General features: G+C 38.9%; 1 non-coding gene across 1 annotated transcript; it reads right to left on the bottom strand.

Annotated features, from left to right (window-relative positions):
- Window positions 1-11,153: 11,153 nt before the first annotated feature.
- On the bottom strand, window positions 11,154-11,260 carry LOC148769766 (small nucleolar RNA R71). The gene has a single exon (XR_016032331.1). It is a non-coding gene; the product is annotated as a small nucleolar RNA R71 (small nucleolar RNA).
- Window positions 11,261-12,148: the final 888 nt, after the last annotated feature.

The raw sequence follows: 12,148 nt of genomic DNA, 5'->3' as shown, positions 1-12,148 counted from the left end.
TGTTGGAAATGTTTGACTAAATAAACCACCCCGTGTAATATCGAATGGCCGAAAAAACGTGTTAAAAAATTAGGAAAAATCTCCTATAAAAATTAGTCAAAGGCAATAAGGACCTTGACGGGTTATAGTGTGCTTCACGCGCTGATTTTGGGTTTGGGTGTGTATTTTTTGACCTGGAAAGATCTAAATATCCTTTCAATTATAAATTTCAGAAATTACAGATTTACCTAAAAAAAATTAAGACCCAAGATGAAGTTTTTCAATATTTTCAATTCAGTCCTTAGCACTTCCAGAAAAGTCATCTTCTTTAAATTAACCCAATTTTTTTTTTCTTCGGGAGACGTAACAACCACAACTTACTTCTTTCATTGATATTGAAGTCTTTAAACACTGATTCGTACATGGAAAACTTCAAAACAAAACGATCAAAAATAGAGTTTCCATGAAAACCAAACCAAAAAAGGGACCTGAAAACTGTAACACGAAATTACTAAAAAAGGGACCTGAAAACTAAATTTGAAGTTTCCTTCAGAACCGCCACCGCCACGGGAAGAGTAGCCACGGTCACAACCGTAACCGGCTCCACCACGAAATGAATTTCTCTCTCCTTTTTCTTCTTTTTTTTTTGTTTTTTTTTTTTGGGATTTTTTTTTTACTTTTTTTAATTTGCTTGGGTATTTTATTTTATTTTTCAGTAAGGGTAATTTTGAAATTTCATCTAAGTTAACCGCGAAAAACAAAATAAGGGGCAGTGTGCTTCGTAAAATATAACATAGAGGGATTCTTGCTAATTCTTTTAACACAAGGATTTTTTTCGGCTATTCGAAATTATTAGGGTATATATTATTATTATTATTATTATTATTATTATTTATTATAGTATATATCTCTTAGTTACCTTGTGTAATAGGTTAGGGTCTCGGACATGTGTTAAGTGTATATTTTCACACTCTATCGTATCTTTTTATTTGAGCTTTTGGTGTGTTTTAATGATAATTGGTGCTTAAAAAGTTGATTTATTGTATTTTAGGTACAAATTGAAGAATTGGAAAAGTATGGGGTCAAAACTGCAAATTCGGAGAAAAAGTGGGCCAAAAGTGAAAAAATCAGATTTCTGAAGAATTGAAGACCGCACGGCCGTGCGGATTTTTAAGCCTATTCTCACACGGCCGTCCGAGATCCCGAAGTGGCGCAGTAAAGGGATTTTAATTGCACAAGGAAACTGCCTTCTTCCCCAAGTTCTTCACCCTATATAAGACCAAGCCAAGCACACAATTAGGGAGCCATCTTTTTACGCAATTTGGAGAGCAACAAACCAATAACGAAGACGAAGAATTCGAAGACTCTAAGCATAGATTTATCGTCTATGATTTATTTTATTTGTGTTTTTCCTTTAATCATGAGTAGCTAATTTTCTTAATTCTAGGATTTTATTTGGAACCCTATGTGGGATTTATGAACCCAATTCTATGATTTTATGCAAGTTTTAATTCCGGATTATTTCTTCTACTTGTTTTATTAAGTGCATGAACTTGATCAACTTATGTGCTTTTATGTTATTGTTAATCGCATGAATCGGAAGATCGGGTTAATAATTAGAACTGTGGTAGAAGAGCCTTTGTGGTATTAACATAGGAATATAGTTAATCTCTTAGGTAGCCATTATTGAGATTTGTGCTTAATGCTGTGTTCTAGAATTAATTGCATAGGAATATAGTAATTGAATCTAGAGTATTAGAATCGTAATACACGCGGAAGCGGGTTATGATTATTTTAGCATCTCAGGTTAATAATCCGGGTTAATTGCTTGCATAATTGAAGGAATTGGGGGAATAATAATCACATAGGGGGAAGAATAAAATCCTAGGCTCGTTTACTCTGATAAATCTTCGTTTTAATTGCTTTCTTGTTTTTGTCTTTTTAATTGCTTTAGTTTAATTTCGCTTATTAATCATCTTTCGACTGTGTAGGGTGGGCTTGATAATAATTGGTAGAATTTAGCGTCTAGGATTAGATAATTAAATATTCCCTGTGGGTTCGATATCCGGACTTAATTGTCCACTATATTACTTGTACGATACGTGCACTTGCGTGTAGGTTTTCGACCAACAAGTTTTTGGCGCCGTTGCCGGGGAATATTTTAATTATTTATTTTATTCTAGCTCTATATTTGAACAATTTTCACGATTCACCCATTTAATTTTCGTTTTATTTTATTTTTGTTTTAGGTACTGTGTATGCGCAGAAGACTCGATCTAGCTAGAGAACCGTTTGATCCCGAAATCGAACGAACTTTTCGAGCCGCTAGGAGACGACAACGCGCAAACAATATAATGGAGGACGAAGAACGCAGGGCAGCGGGTAATTTACTCAATGCCAACGGAAACCAAGTCCAAGACCCTCCCCTTCAACTTCCAGCACAGCCAGCAGTTCGTCCACGGGCACTTCAAGACTACATAATCCCAACGCTAGACGGATTCCGCCCGAGCATCCAATATCCACCCATTGAGGCGCATAATTTTGAGATCAAACAAGGCCTTTTGACGATGCTCCAAAATAACGGGCTCTTTAGTGGGTTGGCAGGTGAAGATCCCCATCTGCACATTGTCAATTTTCTAGATACCTGTAACTCCCACCGTCAAAACGGCGTTTCCCAAGAGGCGCTTCAATTAATTCTCTTCAAGCACTCCCTACAAGGAAGAGCTCGCCAGTGGTTGATGTCCCAAGCCCCCCACTCTATCTCGTCGTGGCCTCAACTCCTCAACCTTTTCATGAAAGTCTATAGCTCACCCGAGAAGGACGAGAGAATCCGGCGAGAAATTCACAATTTTGTCCAAGAGCAAGGCGAGCAATTATACGAGGCATGGGAGAGATTTAAAACTCTTTTGCGGCAATGTCCAACACATGGAGTCGAACAATGGCGGCAAATCCACATCTTCTACCAAGGGATTAACGAGAATGCACGAACGGTCTTAGATGCATCCACCGGGGGAAATTTTATGAGTCAATCGATACCGGATGCTTTCATCATGTTGGATCAAATTGCTCAAAATCGGTTTGCCAAGTCAAGCGAGAGGACGGTTAGTGGAGCCAAGAAAGTTCCCGGAGTGTTGGAGTTAGATGCAATTACGGCCCTTCAAGCTCAAGTGACCCAAATTGCTCAACAAAATCAACTCCTTCTGCAGCACATCAAAGCAAGTCCACCACAACAAGTCAAGGCAATTGAATCTCCATGTTGTGAAATTTGCGGTGGAAATCACTACACGCTCCAATGCCAACAAGATGTGGAGTCGCTCAACTACGTCAACAATGCGCCTCGCCAATTCCAAAATCAAGGGTGGAGATCACAAGGGCAATATGGAGGAAATCAACAAGGCCAAGGATATCAAAGACCTCAAGGTCAATTCCAAAATCAAGCCCCTCCTCAACAAAGCTATCAAGGCAACAATCCACCGGCCCAAAAATCAAACACGGATGAGATATTGGCCCAATTCATGACCGCTACCCAAGCCTCGTTGCCAAATTTGGAGAATCAACTCGCTCAATTAGCTTTGAAGCAAGAGAACCGCCCGCCGGGAGCATTGCCATCGAATACGGAAGATCCTCGAAATCAAAAGTTCGAGACGTGCCAAGCTATCGATGTCAAGAGCGAAAAAAGGGAAGAAATTCAAATCAAGCCGCAAGTCACTGTAGCCGAATGGGTCGAGCCGATCCCATATCCACAAAGATTGCTAACGAAAAAGATCGAGGTCGAGACATGCCAAGCAGTCACCTTGAAGAACGGTAAGCAATTGGAGGAAGCCCCACGAAAAGAGAAGAGAAGCACGGTAATCGAGAAGCCGAAAAAGAATGAGGAAAAAGAATCATCTCATGACGAGCCACCATCGACGGTGCCTTCACAAGTCCCTCCAATTCCTTATCCTCAAAAGTTTATAAAGAAGAAGCTCGATGCCGAATATCAAAGATTTTTGGACAAGTTGAAGGAAATTCGCATAAATATTCCTTTCATTGAAGCACTACAAAAGATGCCAAAGTGGGTGAAGTTCCTCAAGGACCTCGTGAAGAAAAGTAAGAAATTGCAAGGGAACGAGATGATCCAACTCACGGAGCAAATTAGTGCAATTCTTACTCGGCCTCTTCCACAAAAACTCGGCGATCCAGGTAAGTTTACTATTCCTTGTACTATAGGAGGTAAAAATTTTAGATCGCTCATTGATTTAGGCGCTAGCATTAATCTTATGCCGTACTCTACTTTTAAAAATCTTGGGTTAGGAGAAATTGAACCGACGGCTATAACTCTTCAATTAGCCGATAGATCTTTAGTTTACCCAAAAGGTATTTTAGAGAATGCGCTAGTGAAAGTCAATAAATTTATCTTCCCTGTTGATTTCGTGATACTAGATATAGATGAGGATAGGGAGATACCTCTTATCGTAGGGAGACCGTTTTTAGCCACGTCGAAAACTCTCATTGATTGTGCTAGTGGTGATCTTACAATGACTGTGCATGATCAAACAATCAAATTCAATGTTTTTAGTGCTAATAAAAATCCATGTGATAATAATGATTGTTTTGCTATTGAGCTTATGGATTTTACAAATAATGAAAAATTTGATGTTTTGCACTTGGACAATGGGAAAGCATCTTTGAGTGCAGGAGATGATGGCGGAAACGGGAATCGGAAGGAGCAAGTTTACTTTATGGACTCAATTTTAAATCCTCCGAGAGAAAATCATACGAGTCGAGGTCTTAACGACGATGAGAATGCAAGGAAGATGTTGCCACCCAAAAGCTCGAGCAAGTCACGAGAGAAGGATGAGTCAAGCTATTGTGGTCGTAAGGAGAAAATCAAAAAGGAATTGCACAAAGGACAATTGGTGTTATTGTGCAAATCCCGTCTTTGGTTACTTCCAAGGAGGTGCAAATTAAAGTGGTCGCGGCCGTTTATTGTCCAAGAAACTCTTCCGCACGAGGTGGTCAAAATAAAGGAGCGCGATTCAAATCGTACGTTCAACGTAAAACGGAGCCGGCTCAAACCGTATTGGGAAGCGAGTGAAGATTGCCAAGTGACTTCGGTCACTTTTGCTTGAAATTAAAGAAGCAACGTCCGGCTGAAGACTTTAAACTTAGCGCTTCTCGGGAGGCAACCCGAGCCTTATTGTTTTTCGTATTTTTTCTTTCATTTTTCGTTTCGTTTTTAGTATCATAAGCATGCATTCTAATTTATTTATTTTTGGATTTTATTTTTCAGGGCCGAAAACGTGAGTCGAGAGTCGAGTCGAGCAGCCACGAAAAAAAAAAAAAATTTTATTTAAAAAGTTTCAGGGTCACTGATAACAAGTTTTTATTTTTCAGGGCCTTAAAATGCAATTATTGAAACTTTTCACACGGCCGTGCGGAAAAAGACTTGGAATCTCGCACGGCCGTCTGAGAAGCGGACGATGCTACTGCCCAAATTGGCCAATTGGTGCGGCCGTGCGGATTCCTTCACAAAATCCCGCACGGCTGTCCGAAGGGAAAACCGGCTTCTGCCCAATTTCGGGAAACGGTGCGGCCGTCCGAGAAATAGGCTGCAAAATGGGACGGCCGTCCGAACTCAACAGGGGATGTTTTAAATTTTCGAAAATTCGATTTTCTCCCCCATTTTTTTTTCTTAAACCCTCCTCTTTCCTTCTTTCTATCTCCCACACACAAATTTTCGAATTTTTTGAATTTCTCTTCCAAAAATTCTTCGATTCCACACACATAATTCACTCACACACTCTCCGATTCTTATTTTGTGTTGGTATTGATAGGGAGGCTAGAGAGTCGAATCAACTTCCTCAAAATCTCATCTTTCAAGGCACGCCCGAGTGCATCGAGCCGGCATCCACCGGCACCCATTCTTGAGCCCGTGTCCGAGCCGTCCGACGAGGATGAGCGTGAGAGAGCGAGGGAGGAGCACCTTGATCACATCGACTTCGACTAAATCAGGTGTTTTCTATCCTTAAAACTTTGTACTAATTTCGTTGAGGGCAACGAAAATTTTAAGTTTGGGGGTGAAAAATATGTTTTTTGTGCTTATTTGCTTTAGTTTGCATGCATTAGGTTTTATTCGTTTTTATTGTTTTTCCCGTTTTTTCCGGAATAAAAAAAAAAAAAAAAAAAAATTTTGCTTGAGTCGAAGGCATCTATGATTTATGATGATGAGAGATGATCAATGTTTGATGATGAAATTACTTGTTTTGTGTGATAAGGACTTGATGTTTGTTTTGCTTTCGATTCAACGGGACTTAGAAGCGAATTATTGCTAGGAATCACATTTTGTGCATTGCTTTTGTTGAATGTTTTGTATTTTAAATTTGGAATTAATTTGTGCTAGATCATGCTATGTTCGGTTTTAAGACTCACCTTAGGAAATTTATGATACGAAGTATTGAATAGTAAGTGATTTGGGATATGATTTGGGCCTTCTTTGAACCGTTTGAGCCTTTCAAGCCGACCTTTTTATCGAAATCATCCTTAGAACCTTGATTTGAGCCGCGGAGAAAAGGTGTTCTTTCTTTTAGCCAATGTGTAAGGTAGAATAGGTGGAGACTCTTGAAAATTACCCCTTGGAGTTCGGTCGAAAATTTTTATAAGGTCCTTCTTCTTCTTCGAAAAAAAAAAAAAAAAACAAAAAAAAAAAAAAAAAAAAAAAAAAAAAGAAGACAAATATCTATGCTTCTATATATATATAAAAAAAAAAAAAAAAAAAAAGAAAAAAAGAAGAAGAAGAAGAGACTAGAAGGGAGAAATAAGGACTAGTTGTTGAATTATTTTTGAAAACTCGACCCATTGTCTCAAAAGCAAAAGTGGAGACTTTTGAACTTTTGAGAATCGAGTTTATTAAAGTCCGTAGAGGTGAATTCATTGTTTCAAACGCCTATCTTTCAAATTTTGGCGTAATCACCTAAATTCAAGAAGAATAGCCACACACACCCATATTTCCTACCTCGAACCAAAGAGCCTAACAATTGAAAGCCACAAAGCCCCAATGATCCCAATAGCTTAATGTTCGATATTAGTAGAGTAGAATAATTTGGTGAGTATTTGGAGTCAAGCATATGCATGTAAGTATAAATTTTCTCTATTTTTAACTTGCAAATATTGGATACTTGAAGCAATTGTATGATTTGTGGTTTTTGGTAATGGTGAGTGACTAAGTGTTGTTGAATTTTGAGCTTGCGAATGCCTAAGAATTGTCATTATAATTACAAGTTCTGAAAACGTGAAGTTGATCATTGATCTATGTGATGAGATGTAATAGTTGTGTTATTTGCTTATCGGTAGATTTTGCTTGAGGACAAGCAAAAGTTCAAGTTTGGGGGTGTGTTAAGTGTATATTTTCACACTCTATCGTATCTTTTTATTTGAGCTTTTGGTGTGTTTTAATGATAATTGGTGCTTAAAAAGTTGATTTATTGTATTTTAGGTACAAATTGAAGAATTGGAAAAGTATGGGGTCAAAACTGCAAATTCGGAGAAAAAGTGGGCCAAAAGTGAAAAAATCAGATTTCTGAAGAATTGAAGACCGCACGGCCGTGCGGATTTTTAAGCCTATTCTCACACGGCCGTCCGAGATCCCGAAGTGGCGCAGTAAAGGGATTTTAATTGCACAAGGAAACTGCCTTCTTCCCCAAGTTCTTCACCCTATATAAGACCAAGCCAAGCACACAATTAGGGAGCCATCTTTTTACGCAATTTGGAGAGCAACAAACCAATAACGAAGACGAAGAATTCGAAGACTCTAAGCATAGATTTATCGTCTATGATTTATTTTATTTGTGTTTTTCCTTTAATCATGAGTAGCTAATTTTCTTAATTCTAGGATTTTATTTGGAACCCTATGTGGGATTTATGAACCCAATTCTATGATTTTATGCAAGTTTTAATTCCGGATTATTTCTTCTACTTGTTTTATTAAGTGCATGAACTTGATCAACTTATGTGCTTTTATGTTATTGTTAATCGCATGAATCGGAAGATCGGGTTAATAATTAGAACTGTGGTAGAAGAGCCTTTGTGGTATTAACATAGGAATATAGTTAATCTCTTAGGTAGCCATTATTGAGATTTGTGCTTAATGCTGTGTTCTAGAATTAATTGCATAGGAATATAGTAATTGAATCTAGAGTATTAGAATCGTAATACACGCGGAAGCGGGTTATGATTATTTTAGCATCTCAGGTTAATAATCCGGGTTAATTGCTTGCATAATTGAAGGAATTGGGGGAATAATAATCACATAGGGGGAAGAATAAAATCCTAGGCTCGTTTACTCTGATAAATCTTCGTTTTAATTGCTTTCTTGTTTTTGTCTTTTTAATTGCTTTAGTTTAATTTCGCTTATTAATCATCTTTCGACTGTGTAGGGTGGGCTTGATAATAATTGGTAGAATTTAGCGTCTAGGATTAGATAATTAAATATTCTCTGTGGGTTCGATATCCGGACTTAATTGTCCACTATATTACTTGTACGATACGTGCACTTGCGTGTAGGTTTTCGACCAACAACATGTAACTACATATATGATTAATATACGTGAGAGACAAAATTATATGATAAATTATCAGACACTAGGTTAACCTAGTTATCGTAGAGAAATAAGATAAATTAATACACTTTTTGATTACTGCAATTTTCTCTCTATTCCACATTACATTGGCCTCATGCCTATTTATACATAACAAAGGCGGTGGTTTGGGAACACTAATTAAATCCACCAACCTAATTAATGTTATAATTAAAATTAGTTGGCCTAATGAAGCTTCTAGTGAAAAGACTTCTCGAGAGTTTTCTAGAACAATGGAGTTCTTGCTAATCTTAACACTCCCCCTCAAGAACTACTCTCCTTCAATGTGGAACTTCGGTTGATTCCTAACTTTTTTCGAAAATCTTCGAACTTGACGCCATTGACTCCTTTTGTGAATATATCTGCAAGCTCCTCTCCTGTTCTTATGTGTTTGATTTCAATTTCTCCTCGTAGTACCTTCTCACGCAAGAAATGATAGTGCACTTCAATGTGTTTCGTCCTTGCATGAAACACGGGATTCTCCGCAAGACGGATTGCTGCCACATTGTCACAGTATATTTGTGCAGAGGTGTTATCAGATTGCCCAAGATCTTTCAAAAGTTGATGCAACCATGTGCATTCTTGAGCTGCTGTTAAGTATTTATTTTTATACTTTATTGTACCTTTTTATTTGAGCTTTTGGTGTAGTTTAACGATAATTGGTGCTTAAAAAGTTGATTTATTGTATTTTAGGTATAAATTGAAGAATTGGAAAAGTTTGGGGTCAAAACTGCAAATTTGGAGAAAATATGGGCCAAAAGTGAAATAATCAAAAATATGCTGAAATTGGCTGAAAACAGGCCCGCACGGCCGTGCCAAAATTAGCCTATTTTTGGCACAGCCGTGCCAAATGCTGAATTTGGACAGAAGGTCCGGTGATTCTCGCGCGGCCGTGCGAGAATTGCACTGATTTTCGCGCGGCCGTGCCAACACCCGCGGGAGACAATTTTGGACTTTTAATCACACAAGGAAACCTAAAATCATCTACCAAGTTGGGACATCTATTTAAGCCCAAACCAAGCACGAATTAGAAGATTTTTTGAGACAACCTTGGAGCGAGAGGAGCGAGAGAACGAAGAATCGAAGACGGAGAATTGACTACTCTTCATCACAATTCTTCTTTTATCTATCTTTTCTTAATCCATTCTTTTTATGTTTTTATTATGTTTTTCGTAGAGAATATGAGTAGCTAAGTTTTTAATCTAGGATTTTGTTGGAACCCTATGTAGGGATTGCGAACCCTTTTTCTTGAGATTATGCAATTATGATTTTATGATTATTTCTTCTACTTGTTATGATTGTTAGTGCATGAACTTGATCAATTTATGTGCTTTATCTGTGATTATTGGGATTGACTCGACAGAGCTATTTCGATAATTAGACGGTAAGTAGAAGAGCCTTCGAGTAGTTTTCACCGGATGAGTGTGTCAATTGCATGTGGTGTCGTAGACATACAGATATCACCTTAGGTAGCCATTTACGAGACTTGTTAGTTAATGCTTTATTTATAATTGGTTTGCATAGACATATAGTGAATCGTTTATGAATAATAGACTCATAATACACGCGACAGCGGGTTATGAGTAAATTAGTGTCTCGGGTTAATAATCATGAATCATAAATTTCATAATTGAGGGAATTTGGGTGAGCAATTCTTGCATAGGGGGAAGATAAAATCCTAGGTCCGTTTTAATTGATATTTTCCCGTGTTATTTGCTTTCTTAATTAGTTTAGTTGTTTAATTGATTTAATTTGACAAACTTGCGTAGGCTGGATAAAAATCATAATTGTTAGAATTTGGTACTTAGGATTAGGTAATTTGCGTATTCCCTGTGGGATCGACATCCGACTCTCACGAGTCCACTTTATTACTTGTTTGTGATACGTGCACTTGCGTGTTGGTATTTAGCACCCAACAAGTTTTTGGCGCCGTTGCCGGGGAATACGGCTAAGTTATCTATTTATCCTAATATTAAATTTGAGCAATTTTTCTTACTTCAGCCGTTTTATTTATTTGATTTAATTATTTTCTTTGCTTATTTTATTTTTATTATTTTTGTTTAGGTACTTTTTATGCGAATGGAAGAAGAGAATAATCGTAGGGAAGATGACCAAGGGCGCATACCGATTGCGGTTGGGGAAGTCGTCAATGAGCAAGAGCAACGCCAGCTAATTAATCCACCACCGCGTCAACGAGCACTGCATGAGTACACCGTTCCAACGCTTAATGGGTTCCAATCAAGCATCCAGCAGCCCCCCATTGAAGCCAACAATTTCGAAATTCGAGCGGGACTCCTTACTATGCTCCAAAACAATGGGTTATTCAGCGGATTAGCTCATGAAGATCCGCATCTCCACTTGGTCAACTTCCTCGAAACATGTGATTCGCACAAGATGAACGGAGTATCACCCGAAGCACTGCAACTCCGCCTGTTCAAGCACTCTTTACAAGGGGCAGCCCGAGAATGGTTACAAACTCGTGCACCACACTCCATCTCATCTTGGTCCCAACTAGAACAACTCTTCATGAACACATACAACTCCCCAACAAAAACTGAGAGAATCCGGAGAGAAATACAAAATTTCATACAAGATGCCGGTGAAGCATTATTCGAGACGTGGGAGCGGTTCAAACAATTAATTCGGAGATGCCCCAATCATGGTCTTCAAGAGTGGCGGCAACTTCAAATATTTTATGACGGACTGCAAGACAACTCGAGGACAGTGCTCGACTCTGCAGCTGGAGGTATGTTCATGAGTTTGACCTATGACGAAGCATACGAACTCTTGGAGCGAATCGCTCGAAACAAATACATGCGGGCATCGGACCGGTCGAATAGCGGAGCAGTCAAGACGGGAGGAATTTTGGAGCTAGACGGAGTCACTGCAATCACGGCCCAATTGGAGAAGCTATCGAAGCAAGTAGCAGCATTGCAAACTCAACAAGTCCATGCAGTCCAAGTTCCCAACCAGTGCGTAGAAGAAACGGAGTCTCTAAATTATGTGCATGACACTAATCGACAACAGAGGAACCCGTACTCCAACACCTATAATCCGGGATGGAAAGATCACCCCAACTTTGGATGGGGAGGAAATCAGCAAGGACAAAGGCAAGCACCACCTCAAGCTCCACCGCAAGGAGTTGACCTCGCTGACATCTTAGCACAATTCATGACGGCGACTCAAGCATCCATTCGGAACCTTGAGACACAAATGGGGCAACTTGCAACCCAACTAAACGCGAGGACGTTGGGAGCACTGCCGTCGAATACGGAAGATCCTCGAAAGAGCAACATCGAGCAGTGCAATGCAGTGAGTTTGCGAAATGGGAGGCAATTAGAGGAAGTTCCTAAAAAGTCCGTTGCACCACCGCCTATTGTAGAGGAGCCCAAGGAAAAAACCGAGGTCGGGCCAAGCAACACAAAGATCACAGTAAGTGAACCTACTCCCAAGGTACCTTTCCCTCAACGTTTTCAAAACTCTAAGCTTGATATGCAATTTCAGTCATTTTTGGATTATCTTAAAAAATTGCATGTTAATATTCCTTTTGTTGA

This window comes from Erythranthe guttata, chromosome 7, assembly GCF_056151865.1.
Source record: "Erythranthe guttata isolate IM_541 chromosome 7, IM_541, whole genome shotgun sequence".
In the NCBI taxonomy this organism is placed as follows: Eukaryota; Viridiplantae; Streptophyta; class Magnoliopsida; order Lamiales; family Phrymaceae; genus Erythranthe; species Erythranthe guttata.
The sequence above is the reverse complement of the archived record's forward strand: the minus strand, read 5'-3'. Positions and strand labels throughout refer to the sequence as shown.